The sequence below is a fragment of the Lolium rigidum genome, chromosome 3 (assembly GCF_022539505.1).
Source record: "Lolium rigidum isolate FL_2022 chromosome 3, APGP_CSIRO_Lrig_0.1, whole genome shotgun sequence".
Lineage (NCBI taxonomy): Eukaryota > Viridiplantae > Streptophyta > Magnoliopsida > Poales > Poaceae > Lolium > Lolium rigidum.
In genome coordinates this window covers 139,026,532-139,040,203 of record NC_061510.1, presented here as the reverse complement: position 1 = coordinate 139,040,203, position 13,672 = coordinate 139,026,532, and the positions used below count along the sequence as shown (strand labels likewise).

Genomic DNA, 13,672 nt, shown 5'->3' with positions numbered 1-13,672 from the left:
AATCATCATAACGGAACCGGAGCAAGTATGGCACCTACAGATCATATTACCACAACAAGATCAGAAGTGGAGTACCAAAAACGGCACAGTAGTAATCAAAGCTCATCTTACATTTCACACAGGCAATAATCTAAGAGCAGGGCCACACCATTGTTTCCGGAGAAGCCATTTTTCTCTGAGTAGCTGGTTGTTTGCACAAGTTCACAAATGGATTTGCAAATTCTTGGTCGATTGAAGAATGTGTATCTTTCAAGAGAAATACATACATAGAAATAAAGCACCAAGAGTAAATAAGTGCAGGGCTTGCATAGTCAAAGGCATATATCTGTTGTGCATATACAAAATGGTGTCCTAAAATAGGCATAAGAAATGCAGAATCAGGTAACATGTGTCACTCATATGCAATGAAATAGTCGTTGATATAATATCTGCACATGGTTCAAAAACGAAATATGGGTCAGAGAAGCTAGCAGCTTAACCATATATAGCATGAAGTAAATATATTCAGTACCAACTGAGTTGGAATGTATCCTGATAGGTGGGCTCATGCCAGTATACAACAATACAAATGAAATCCGGCTTAAGATTGTCATGTGTAAGTTTAGAGAAGACTAATGCAGGTTTAGCGCACTACATCAAACTACCATTTCGTGAATAAGTTAATCTACAAATTAAGGAAAATACTTGAAAACCGACATTGGTCCTAACATATTCTAAAAGTAATGCATTTGCTTGTACTCCGTATATGAAATAAGGAGTTATTTTCAGAAACCACCCGAGATGACATGTCATGGCATCACCGAATACACATCCACAACGATTCTTAACTTGTGCTCAATCATTAAATAAATTGCAGCAGTAAGATTGCTGAATCATTATAAATATTGCAGAAAGCGAAAAAGTAAATAAGTGTAGGGGACTGCACAGTGGAAGCTATATCAGTTTTGTTGTCATGCCTTTGTTGTCACTTTAGAAAGGATACGTCAACTCTTGAATCGCCACCAAGGGCAAGCACAACCTCAGTAGCATTCCTTGTGATTGTGTTCATAGTATTCATATTCATTGCTGACAAAAGAGCACAACAATATAAGTGTCAAGTTGTGGTCATGAAAAAAGGATGGCTACAAATTAACTGTAGGCGCACTGATATATAATCATCATAATGTTCAATATGAGAAGCATATTCAAATGGTTCAGTTAAGTTCCCTTGGAAAAGAAACTTAGAGCAGTAGTTGCAAATTTCCTACGAGATATGTTGGAGAAGTGTAAGCTCATGGAACTGAAAACGGCATGTTCCTCCGCGGGATTTTGTATTCCTTCATAGGCAAATCCTTTCATCAATTTTTTAAGACCAGGTGGAATATAGAAGGCATACATTCCAAAAGTACTGACATGGGGAATGTCCTCTGAACTGAATGCCAGAACCAACAACTTTACAAAAGCACTCACCTTGATGTTGTATATAGCATACAATTTTTAGAAGAAATCGTACTCAACTTGCTTTCCTCTTCTAATTTGAGAAGACATATTATTTCGTTCTGGTAGGAGGCAGCAAGTGAATCATAGTAAGACATGATTGGGAGGAAAGCTTCATGATTCAGATGATACCAGATATCTAGATAGTTATGAACAAAGATGATACACCATAATAATTCTAATTGGAAATATGCATGTATCATCTTCAATGAAATGGTCATTGATAATTTGCAATGCACATGGTTAACACTGGTGGAAAAAGGGCCTTTGGTCGCGGTTCGCAACTGCCATTAGTCGCGGTTGCGCAACCGCGACCAAATTAGCGCGACTAAAGGCCACCCCCTTTAGTCGCGGTTGCTTACGAACAGCGACTAAAGGCCCGTCCACGTGGGCGCCGAGGCGACCGTCGGGGCGGAGGACCTTTAGTCGCGGTTCTTCGGCCAACCGCGACTAAAGGCCGCCGCAGGTTTAGGGTTTTAGGCCCCCTAAACCTGCCCCCCTAAATATGTTTTCTGTTTAATTTGTATTGTTTTATTTTTTTTGTGCTTTATTGTAATTTTGAAGGAGTTTCACATATTCTACGGTACTACATATATACATGCATATGAATGTACAATTTCAAACAAATTTGAAATTAGAACCAAAAATAATTCAAGAGGAATATACAATATATATTCAATATCATCGGATGAACATATACAAGTTTGAACAAGTTTCCATACATAATTTAATGCATGTATAGTTCTACGTCCTCGCAATGGTGTTCTCCTTTAGGATCGAGGACTTCCCTCCTGAACCATCCAGCTAGTTCCTCTTGAAGTGGTCGGAAGCGAGCTTCGGACTAAGCATCATCCGGAGGTTATTCCTCTGAGCATTGAGATCACTCGGAACGCGCTCAGAGGTGTATCTCCGGATCATCTCACAGACATAGTATCCACACAGATTGGTTCCCGGTGGCTGAATATCGCCACCATTCTTAGCCTTTGACCGCATGAAGTGTAGCTCTTTTTTGAATTCACCGACCTTTTTATCTGAGAACCGTCTCCAAACCCTACGAGGCAAAGAAAATTAAATGAACAAGAGAGTTATTAGTTAATTACTTGAAGCTTAATTAGGAAATGAACGAAATAGGCCGATCGATATAGAGCGCGAATGAATGAAAACAATTACTTTTGAATCATTTGTCTCATGTCGGCCCAAAGCGCCTTATCCATATTCAGAGAGTCGTGGACGGGACATTCTGATTTGTCAACTTTAATTACTAGCAGAATCCAGTGGAACCTGCGGACACGATACATGCACAGTACGTCATGCATAACTCATTGATTAGCCGGCCACATACCATGCATGGAGTAAACAAAAGAGAATGTGCTCAAGACATAAACACTCACCCAAAATGGTAAGGAAATAGAATATCACTTTTGAATTCCTGGTTATCAAGAAACCGCCACAGGTCTTCCTCCACGTCGGCGGGGTGATGCTGTAACGTATATCCATTAACGATGTGTGGGTCAATGAACCCAACATCATGGATGTTCCTTACTCTGTATTCCTTAATCTTCAATCTGCATGTATAATAGCGGACACAACAATATAGTTAGGACAAATATATATATAGTGCAGGCAATATGAACGAGATGGGGTAGAAATAAATCACTTACAGAACGTAGCAACTGATGATAGATTTGTCGAGCTCGCGCAGATTGAAAAGCTGGAACAATTCACTCAGATGAATTTGTACAAAGTAATGTTTGAAGTGATGCTCATATCCAACTTCCGCATAAATATAATCTTTGGCGTTTTTATGTTTTATGTAACCCTTGTACCAGTTCAGCAGACCTTTCATTTGTGGAGGTAGATCCTCTTCTGCGCAGAGCTCGACGAGAGGCCCATTCTTCACATATGTAAGTACTACCTCCTTCACTGGCGCCTCATCAAGGCCTAACAGTTCACGAAGAGTAATACCTAAGTTGGCCGCTTGTTCTCTGGCACTCGTTACAGTCAATCCCTGTGCTGCCGCAGCTTCTATGATATCGGGGGCATCCGGACCGGCGGCTGTCACTATAAGCGGGGCAATCGATTGTTTACTTTGTTCCCCGAGCTGGGCAACTCGTTTCCCGCTTTGTGCACTTTCTAATTCCGCTTTCTCGGCCTCCTCTTTCTTCTTCTTGAACATGCGTGCCTGATTCTTTAGTTCACGTGCATAGTCGTCAGGCAGATTCTTCGCGGCTTGGGACGGTGTGTTCAAAAATGACTTAGCCCACTTCTTTTGCTCATCAGAAAATACTGGCTTGGGCTCGGGCTCTCTTTTCTTCTTGCAGCCCGCCTTCCATTTCTCATATTCAGCAGTCGCGGCCGCCTCGACTTCCTCGGCACTACGTTCCCAAGGCCTCGTGGGGAGAGGCTTCAGTGATGGCTCCGGTACCTTTGTTTTCTTAGGTACATAAGGGTCCGGGTTAATAATCCAGGACTGCTGCTTCTGCTTCTTCGCCGGAGGTGGATTGGGGGCGGTGTCTGCTTACCCGCCCGGGGCGGACTAGGGGGCGGCGGCTGCTTACCCGCCGGAGGTGAATTGGGGGCGGCGTCGGCTGACGTGAAGGAGGTGTAGGTGAAGCACCACCACCACCACCGCCACCGCCGCCACCACCACCACCGTAGGGGGGTGGACTTGTTGGCGCCTCGCCTGGAAACTTGATAAACTTTTTTTGCCATAGAATGAACTGGCGCTTGACATCTCCAAGTCTTGTCGCCCCTTCAGGTGTATCAATGTCAATGTCCAGGTCCTCAAACCCTTGGACTATGTCCTCCACCGTGACACGAGCATAGCCATCTTGAATGGGGTTGTTGTGGTGGAGTGCTCCATGTGGTAAAGCACTGCCGATGGCTACCTTCATGGACATGTTCCCGATAAGATAATACAGATGACATGCTTTCATCTCCTTTATATCGTCCACGGGGTAGCGAGGAGGCTCCGGTGCAGTAATTTCGACCACCAGAGGCTCCAGTGCAGTAATTTCGATCGTCGGTGCACCAGCCGGTGGGGCCTCCGTGGAAGCCACGCTGCTTCTCCGCTGCGGCTTCCGAGATCCAATGGATGATCTTCATGCTGCGCCCGAGCTGCATCTCTTTCGGCTACTAGTACACTCACGGTTTTCTTCATCACATCCATTTCCGATGCCAACCGCGCCACAACATCTGCTTCCCGATCCATCTTTCTCTTACGGCTTCTGTAACCGTACGGGTCATCGTTCTGGGGGAACCCTACTTTCCACGGAATGTGCCCCATGCCTCGTACACGTCCTCCGTGTTCAGGATTCCCGAGGGCTTTTGTCAGGGCGTCGTTCTCTCTGTTGAACTTGATCCTACCCTCTTGAGCATCCCTCATTGCCTCAATAAGCTTTTGGGTGGGTTTAATTATTTTGCCCCGGTAAACACACTCCCATGTCTCCGGGTTCAGCGATCCCCCATGCCCGTACCACCAGCTTTTGGCCCTTGGGTCCCATCCCTCCGTACCTGGACGGATTCCTCGCGCCCTCAGCTCGTTCTCCATCTTCTCCCACCTAGGCATCCAAAGGCGATACCCTCCTGGCCCCATAATATGATTGTACTCCTTCTTAGCCGTATTTTCCTTATTTTTTTCGATATTTGAAGGAACGGCTCCGATTTCTTTTGCTTCACAAATTCTGGCCAATCATGTTGCAGTTTCTCATATTGTCCTTTGAAATCCGGAGTCTTGTTCTGCTTGACAAAGTCATGGGCTAGATTTTGCTTGTATTTCCGGAATGCGTCGGACATCTTATGAAGAGCGAACTGTTTGACTAGCTTGCACCTCTCCTTGTTTTCCTCAATCTTGTTACCCTCCTCATCGTATTTGTGGTATTCCGGAGGTAGAACGAAATGTTCCATAAGCTTGTTGAAGCAATCTTTTTTTGTTCTCTTATCGACAAAAGTGAAACCAAGACGTGCCTTCTTTGGCTGATTCCACTCCTGGACGGTGATCGAGACGTTGTCTCTAACAACGGCTCCGCATTGGCTGATAAACTTGGTGGCGTTCTTGCGGGGCTCCAGCGGCCTGCCGGTTGCTTCCTCGACAACCTCGATGGTGCATGTTTCTCCTGGTTTCATCGTCTTGGTTGCGCCACGCTTTGACGACGTACTCGATTGTTTCGACGATCCGGCCGAGGGCTAAAATAAGAAAGAGAGTCGCGCGCGTTAGTATACACATATTTATTCAAATCAGTTAGTTTGTATCACCAGAGCTCAATGTATATATATATACCTCGGCGCCGGAGGTGGTTGCTACTTCTAATTGAAGATCGTCGTTAATCGACGTTTCTTCGGCATCATCTTGCTGACGGCGCCCTTCATCTTCACCCTCAAGGTTCAAATAAGAAGAGATATCATCTTCTTCTTGTCCGGTCGGCTCATATAGAATATCGCCTTTTATGATGCCGAAAATATGGTCTTCAGCGTCCGGATCATAGTTGTCCATAATCGGGTCAGCTCTATCGTCCGCCATATGTCAGTCCTGAAAACATGTAGTGAAAACAAATTAATTAAGTGAAGAAGGGGGGCGGTGGCGGTGGCGAAAGTGCGGTGGCAAAAGGAGGGGTCGAGGAAGGGGTGGGAGAGCAGGGTGTCGCGGAAGAGCGCGAGACGGGGCGTTTGTTTAGTGTGTGAGAGTATACATTTTTTCAACTTAGAGAGAGTTTTCTCGGATATGTCTACCGGACGAGAATCTCGTCGTCGAGGCGTGACGAGTTCCGATATGACAAGGAGGGCGTACGCGTGCGTGCGTTCCTTGACTGAAGCGGCAATGGGTTGACGATGTCTAGGGACCTACGGCGGCGGAGTCGAGACACAACACATGCATATATGCGGGGTCGCGGTGGCGAAAGGGGGGCGGCGGAAGGTGGGCGGTGGCGGTGGCGAAAGGGGGCGGCGGTGGTGGTGGCGCGCGCCCCTCGCCGCGAACAAAAAACCCGCATATACGGAGGGGCGGCGAGGGGGCGGCGATGCGCCGCCCCCCTCGCCGCCCCCTCCGTATATGCGGGGTTTTTTTTTTGTTCGCGGCGAGGGGGCGTTTTTGTTAATTATCAAATTTTACGGTTTATTAAGTACTTTTTTTTGTTAGTACTTTTTTTGTTAAGTACTTTTTTTGTCAAGTACTTTTTTTGTTAAGTAATTTTTTTGTTATGTATTTATAGTTACAAATTAAAAAAAAAAGTGGGACACGGCTAGTCCCCTGACCCCCTTCTCTCTCCCTCTCTCATACGTGCATGCACGGCCGCGCGCGCGCAGGCCGGACTTGGCCGCCGGCGAGGGCGCACGGCAGCGGCGGCGGACGGCCGCGAGATCGAGGCAGGCGGCGGCCGGCGGCGATCTGAGACGGCGGCGGCGCGGCACCGGCCCGGTACGGCGGTGGTGTTGGCGGCGCGGCGCGGTGGTGTTGGCGGCGCGGCGCGGCGAGAGAGGAGAAGACGAGGAGCGGCGGCGAAGGTCGTGCGACGACGGCCGGCGACGGTCGGGCAGCCTGACGGCGTCTTCGGGCGCGGCAGACGAGCGGAAGCGACGAGGAGAAGAAGAACTGGCGCGGAGGTTCGCGCCGCGCCAGTATTTATAGCCCCCCCTTTAGTCGCGGTTGGGGAGGCGACCCGCGACTAAAGGGTACCCTTTAGTCGCGGTTGGCCAGACCAACCGCGACTAAAGGTTATTTCGGCGGGTTTTTGAGTTCCTGCGCGGTATTTTTGAAAATACTTTTCTTTTTCAAAATCAGAAAAATCAGAAAAATAAAACTAATTCAATTCAAATTCTTAAAAATACAAATAATATATCAAAAAAATCAGAAAAATAAAGCTAATTCAATTCAAATTCTTAAAAATACAAATAATATATCAAAAAATCAGAAAAATAAAACTAATTCAATTCAAATTCTTAAAAATACAAATAATATATCAAAAAATACAGAAAAATAAAACTAATTCAATTCAAATTCTTAAAAATACAAATAATATATCAAAAAATTCAGAAAAATAATATATCAAAAAATTCTTTCTTCCCGCCACTTTCTTCCCGCCTCTTTCTTCCCGCCACTTTCTTCCCGCCTCTTTCTTCCCGCCACTTTCTTCCCGCCTCTTTCTTCCCGCCACTTTCTTCCCGCCTCTTTCTTCCCGCCTCCTGTCTTCCCGCTCCCATTTTTCCCGCCATTTGTTACTACATATAGGTAGCCCGGCTTGGCCAGCATTATCACATCTCTACAATCTCATCACTCTCTCATGGCTTCCACCGCACCCACTCTAACCTACCAGCAGGTGGAGGAGCTTTGCGCCTCGAACTACCCTTGCCCACCGGGCTACCGCGTCCCCGCCGGCTGGAGCCTAAGCGTCGGCGGCGTGCCGGTCCCTCCCGTCCCTCGGGTGCTGCGCGCCGGACGGCCATCACGAACCACTACTACCTCGACCTCACGCCGGAGCAGCGGATGAATCCCCGCTGGCATCCCGATAACCAGCATACTTGGGACGCCTTCTTCATCTATCGGCGTGAGAGGGCGCTCGCCAGGTATGAGGAGGACGGTCTGCCTCATGGAAACTTCCACGAGGCCGGCCGTCGGCTATGGTGGTACTGCCGGACTCTACAGAGCGTCATGGACTACATCACGGCCGGCGATATCCCCCGCCTGCGCTACCCTCAGTTCGAGCCACGAGCGCCGCCCGATGACAGCGACGACAGCAGCGACGACGACGGCGGCAACTTAGAAGGCGATGACTACCAGTACAACGGCGGCGTCTATGAAGACTACGAGTATGCATATTATACGCCTAGGCAGGAGTATGACTGAATCACTCCAAATTTCATGTATCATCAGTGCTATCTCGAGTCAATTGAATCATTCGAAAATGGATACCAAACACATCACGGGTAATATAATTCACATGATCCATTCAACAAAGTTTGGTACAATAAATTATTACACATCATTTCTTTCCTTGTGTCCCTGCTTGCTTACGATTGTGTCGTATCCATGGAGCATCCTCATCATTTAACTTAATGCTTGGGTCGGTGTTCACTTTGAAGGGCGGAATTTCAGCAAACATATTATAATCTTCTGACATGTCTGTCTTGTCCTCCACTCCCACGATGTTTCTTTTCCCTGAAAGAACAATGTGGCGCTTTGGATCATCGCATGATGTACTGATCGTTTTCTTATCTTTCCGTTTCCTCGGTTTCCTACTCATGTCCTTCACATAGAAAACCTGAGCGACATCTTTCGCTAGGACGAATGGTTCGTCAAGGTAAGCAAGATTGTTGAAATCCACCATTGTCATTCCGTATTGCTGGTCCACCTTTACCCCACCTCCTGTTAGGTTGAACCATTTGCACCGGAACAAAGGGAGCCTAAAGGAGGGTCCATAGTCAAGTTCCCATATCTCCTCTATGTAACCATAATATGTGACCTTTTGCCCATTCTCGGTTGCTTGCATCAAAGCGGACACCACTCGTTTTGGTTGGTGCTCTTTTTATCTTGGGCGATCGTGTAAAATGTATTCCCATTTATCTCGTACCCTTGGAAAGTCGTTATAGTCGAAGATGGTGTCTTGGCCAACATGTACAGCTGATCTACAACATGATCGTCATTCATTAAATGTTTTCTCAACCAACCGCCGAAAGTCTCCATGTGGGCCTTCCTAATCCAGGATTCGAGGCTTCCTAGGGTTGTCCGAGCGTAAAATATTCTTGTGTTTCTCAAAGTACGGAGCCACCAAGCTGGAATTGGTCAGAACTGTGTGGTGTGCTTCAGTCAGAGAATGGCCGTCCATACATATCGTTGATTTTCTTCCGATCGTGCCTTTTCCACTTAGTCTCCCCTCGTGCCGCGATCGAGGAAGACCAATCGGCTTAAGGTCAGGAACAAAGTCAACACAAAACTCAATTACCTCCTCATTTCCATAGCCCTTGGCGATGCTTCCTTCTGGCCTAGCATGGTTACGAACATATTTCTTTAATATTCCCATGAACCTCTCGAAGGGGAACATATTGTGTAGAAATACAGGACCGAGAATGGAAATCTCATCGACTAGGTGAACCAGGAGGTGCGTCATAATATTGAAGAAGGATGGCGGGAACACCAACTCGAAACCGACAAGACATTGGATCACATCGTTCCGTAACCGTGGTAGAACTTCTGGATTGATTACCTTCGAGAGATTGCATTGAGGAATGCACATAGCTTCACAATGGCTACTCAAACATTTTCCGGCAGGAGCCCCTCAAAGCAATCGGAAGCAATTGCGTCATAATCACGTGGCAGTCGTGAGACTTCAGGTTTTGGAACTTTTTCTCCGCCATGTTTATTATTCCCTTTATATTGGACGAGAATCCAGACGGGACCTTCATACTGCTCGGGCATTCAAAAAAGATGACCTTCTCTTCTTTGGTCAGAGCGTAGCTGGCACGACCTTGAAACCGTTCCGGATGCCGATCATCAGGGTCTTTCAAACGTTGTTGGTCCTGCCGTGCTTCCTTTGTATCATTTGTCTTCCCATACACGCCCAAGAAGCTTAGGAGGTTCACGCAAATATTCTTCGTAACGTGCATCACGTCGATTGCAGAGCGGACTTCTAGGACTTTCCAATATTCTAGCTCCCAGAATATAGATTTCTTCTTCCACATGGCTGCGTGCCCGTCAGCTCCCTTCGGAACTGATTGTCCGCCAGGACCCTTTCCAAAGATGACTTTCAAATCCTTGACCATATCAAATACCTCACCACCAGTGTGTTCCGCAGGCTTCGGCCGGTGATCTTCCTTGCCGTTGTAATGCTTGCCTTTCTTTCTTACTGGATGAATTTTCGGAAGAAATCGACGATGCCCAAGGTACACGTTCTTCTTACAATTTGGCAAATGTACACTTTCAGTCTCATGTAAGCGGTGCGTGCATGCATTGTATCCCTTATTTGACAGTCCCGAAAGGTTACTAAGAGCAGGCCAATCGTTGATGGTTACGAAAAGCAACGCTCGTAGGTCAAATTCCTCTTCTTTGTGCTCATCCCACACACGGACACCAGGTCTGCCCCACAGCTGTAAAAGTTCATCAACTAATGGCCTTAGGTACACATCGATGTCGTTGCCGGGTTGCTTCGGACCTTGGATGAGCACTGGCATCATAATGAACTTCCGCTTCATGCACAACCAAGGAGGAAGGTTGTAGATGCATAGAGTCACGGGCCAGGTGCTATGGCTGGAGCTCGCTCGCCAAAAGGATTCATGCCATCCGTACTTAGACCAAATCTTATGTTCCTTGCGTCAGCTACAAAATCTTTGAACTCTCTGTCGATCTTTCTCCATTGCGTTCCATCCGCGGGGTGTCTCAACTCCCCGTCCGACTTACGGTCCTCTTTGTGCCATCGCAACAACTTGGCATGCTCTTTGTTCCCGAACGGACGTTTCAACCGTGGTATTATATGAGCATATCACATCACCTTGGCGGGAACCCTCTTCCCGGGTTTCGGCCCTCAACATCGTCACCAGGGTCATCGCCTCCGATCTTATAACACAATGCGAGTGCATACCGGGCATTCATTCAAATTCTCGTATTCACCGCGGTAGAGGATGCGAGTCGTTGATGCATGCATGTATCTTCAGAACCTCTAAACCTAGAGGGCGAGACAACCTTCTTTGCTTCGTACGTACTGGCGGGCAACTCGTTATTCTTTGGAAACATATTCTTCAACATTTTCAGCAAGTTTTCAAATGCCGAGTCAGCTACACCTGCCTGTGCCTTCCATTTCAGCAAATCCAGTGTGCAGCCTAGCTTTTTCAGACCATCATCGCATCCGGGGTACAGCGCCTTTCTGTGATCCTCTAACATGCGATCCAAATTCCCCCTCTCCTTTTCAGTTTCGCAGCGTCTCCGTGCATCAGCAATGGTCCGACCAAGATCATCAACAGGATCATCACGTGCCTCTTCTTCACCTTCCCCTTCACCTTCCCCTTCACCTTCAGCATCCTCCATGAAAGTATCACTGAAATGAGCAAGATAGCTTTCATCGATGAAATCATCCCCTTCTTCATCTTCTTCCATTATAACCCCTCTTTCTCCATGCTTGGTCCAACAATTATAGCTTGGCATGAAACCGTGCCGAAGCAGGTGCATGTGAACATCTCTTGAGGAAGAGTAACCCTTCTGATTCTTACAGTTAACACATGGACAGATAACAAAACCCCCCCTGCTTGTTCGCATTAGCCACTACGAGGAAATCTTTCAAACCCGTAGTGAACTCGCCGGAGAGTCGGTTACCGTACATCCATTGCCGATTCATCTGCATTATTATAATATAAAATATATAATTAACCATCATGCATTTGTTAAACTAACTAGCTACAAACAATATAAATTAAACAATGAACTACACACATGCATATTTTATCAATGACACATGAAAGGTTCAAGTTGCTAACCGCGATCGAGGAGGAAAAAATAAATAAGGAAGCTCAAGTGTGGCTCCAACACTTCATATCATGTTTGTTTCATGCTCTTGGGGCATTTTATCAAACACCTTGTGTGCATAAGAGGAACCAAAAGCAAACCTACACCCCCTTGTGAAGCTTGTGAAGAGAAGTGGCACCAAATGGCTAAGTGCTATGAGCTGAGGCCCTTTTATAGGGATGGGCCTTTAGTCGCGGTTGGCCTTGTGAAGCTTGTGAAGAGAAGTGGCACCAAATGGCTAAGTGCTATGAGCTGAGGCCCTTTTATAGGGATGGGCATTTAGTCCCGGTTGGCCTGGCCAACCGCGACTAAAGGCCTTCGGGCACCTTTAGTCGCGGTTGGCCAGGCCAACCGCGACTAAAGCCCCCCACGTGCACCAGCTGGCCACCTAGCGCCCTGGGCCCAGGCCTTTGGTCGCGGTTCGCCTCCCGAACCGCGACTAAAGGTCCCATTAGTCGCGATTCCTATAGCTCCGCGACTTATGGTGCTGGACGGAAGCATGTTTTTCTACCAGTGTAAAAGAGGAAGTGTGGATCAGAGAAGCTTTGTAGCTTACCCTATCTAGCATGAAGTAAATAGATTCAGTAGCCTACTGAATGTACCTGATGTGTGGCTCACGCCTGCAACAATACAAAGGTAATTCATTTTAAGACAAATTGTCAGGCTACAAATTTAGGAAGACTAATGCAAGCTTGGCCCGCTACAACAAGCTACAATTTCTTTACAAAGTCAGGCTACAAATTTAGGAAAATACCTGCAAACCGCCAGCAACCAGTTTTTTTTAGCTCCAACGAAGTTCCTCAAACATGACAATGGTCTAAACCTATTTTGAATGAATGTTCTTAACAACATCACGTGTCTATACATAAGGAAGGAAACGGTGATTAAAAATCTTACCAGACCAAGACATTGAAGGGAAGAACATACCGCCACTGCCTGTAGTTCCTCCGTGGTCAAGCTTCCGCAACTGACACCTCGACTTTCCATGGTTACTGAGCCACTGGAAAATGGAGTCGTGTCAAATCGAAGTGGCATATGATCGCAATGGTGTGGAGCAACATGTGCACACAACAAGATACAATCCTTAATATGGTCAGGCCCTACGGACACCGGGGCATGTACTGGCTCATCGCTGTGAAGGTGTTTCCTTCGGTCAAGAAAGAGGAGTTTATCACCGAATCAGGTACAACCATGGTGAGACGGACACCGGCAATCCGCGTGCGCTCTCTGAGAAGCATGCCGATGAGGATGAGGAACATTGTTGTTGTTACTGGCGTCGGTGGCGTTGAAGCTTCTGTCCTCGAGAATGGATGTGGCGCCAGAGCTTGACACATTGTAGATGGGTGCGGTGATGGTGGATCCCGGGAATACCGAGAGTAGGCCAGCGCCGTTTGAAGCTACGAGAGAGATGGGATGGGGCGCCGCCAGTGTCACGAAGAGAAAAATGATGGATGCAGGGCATCGGCGAATCCGACGCAGGGAGGTCGAGCGACAGGCGCCCGCCCCAAAGTCCAGATTGCTGGCGCCGCCCCGACCTGGCCCCTGTCCTCCGTGACCCGCGGCTGCACAGAAAGGGAGGGCTTAGGAGACTCGCGCGACGGTGGCGGCACCGGGAGACTCGTGCGACGTCGGGAGCCGGGCAGGCTCGCGTAGCGGCCTCGCATCCTGGCCACCGGCGTGCAGGATCGAGGCGGCTGCGCCAGGGAGACTCGC

General features: G+C 47.5%; 1 long non-coding RNA gene across 1 annotated transcript; it reads right to left on the bottom strand.

The window, feature by feature from the left end:
- Positions 1 to 1,098: 1,098 nt before the first annotated feature.
- On the bottom strand, positions 1,099 to 12,877 carry LOC124698287. Its single transcript, XR_007000924.1, has 3 exons — positions 12,714 to 12,877; positions 12,516 to 12,579; positions 1,099 to 1,538 (listed from the first exon to the last, which is right to left on the bottom strand). It is a non-coding gene; the product is annotated as an uncharacterized LOC124698287 (long non-coding RNA).
- Positions 12,878 to 13,672: the final 795 nt, after the last annotated feature.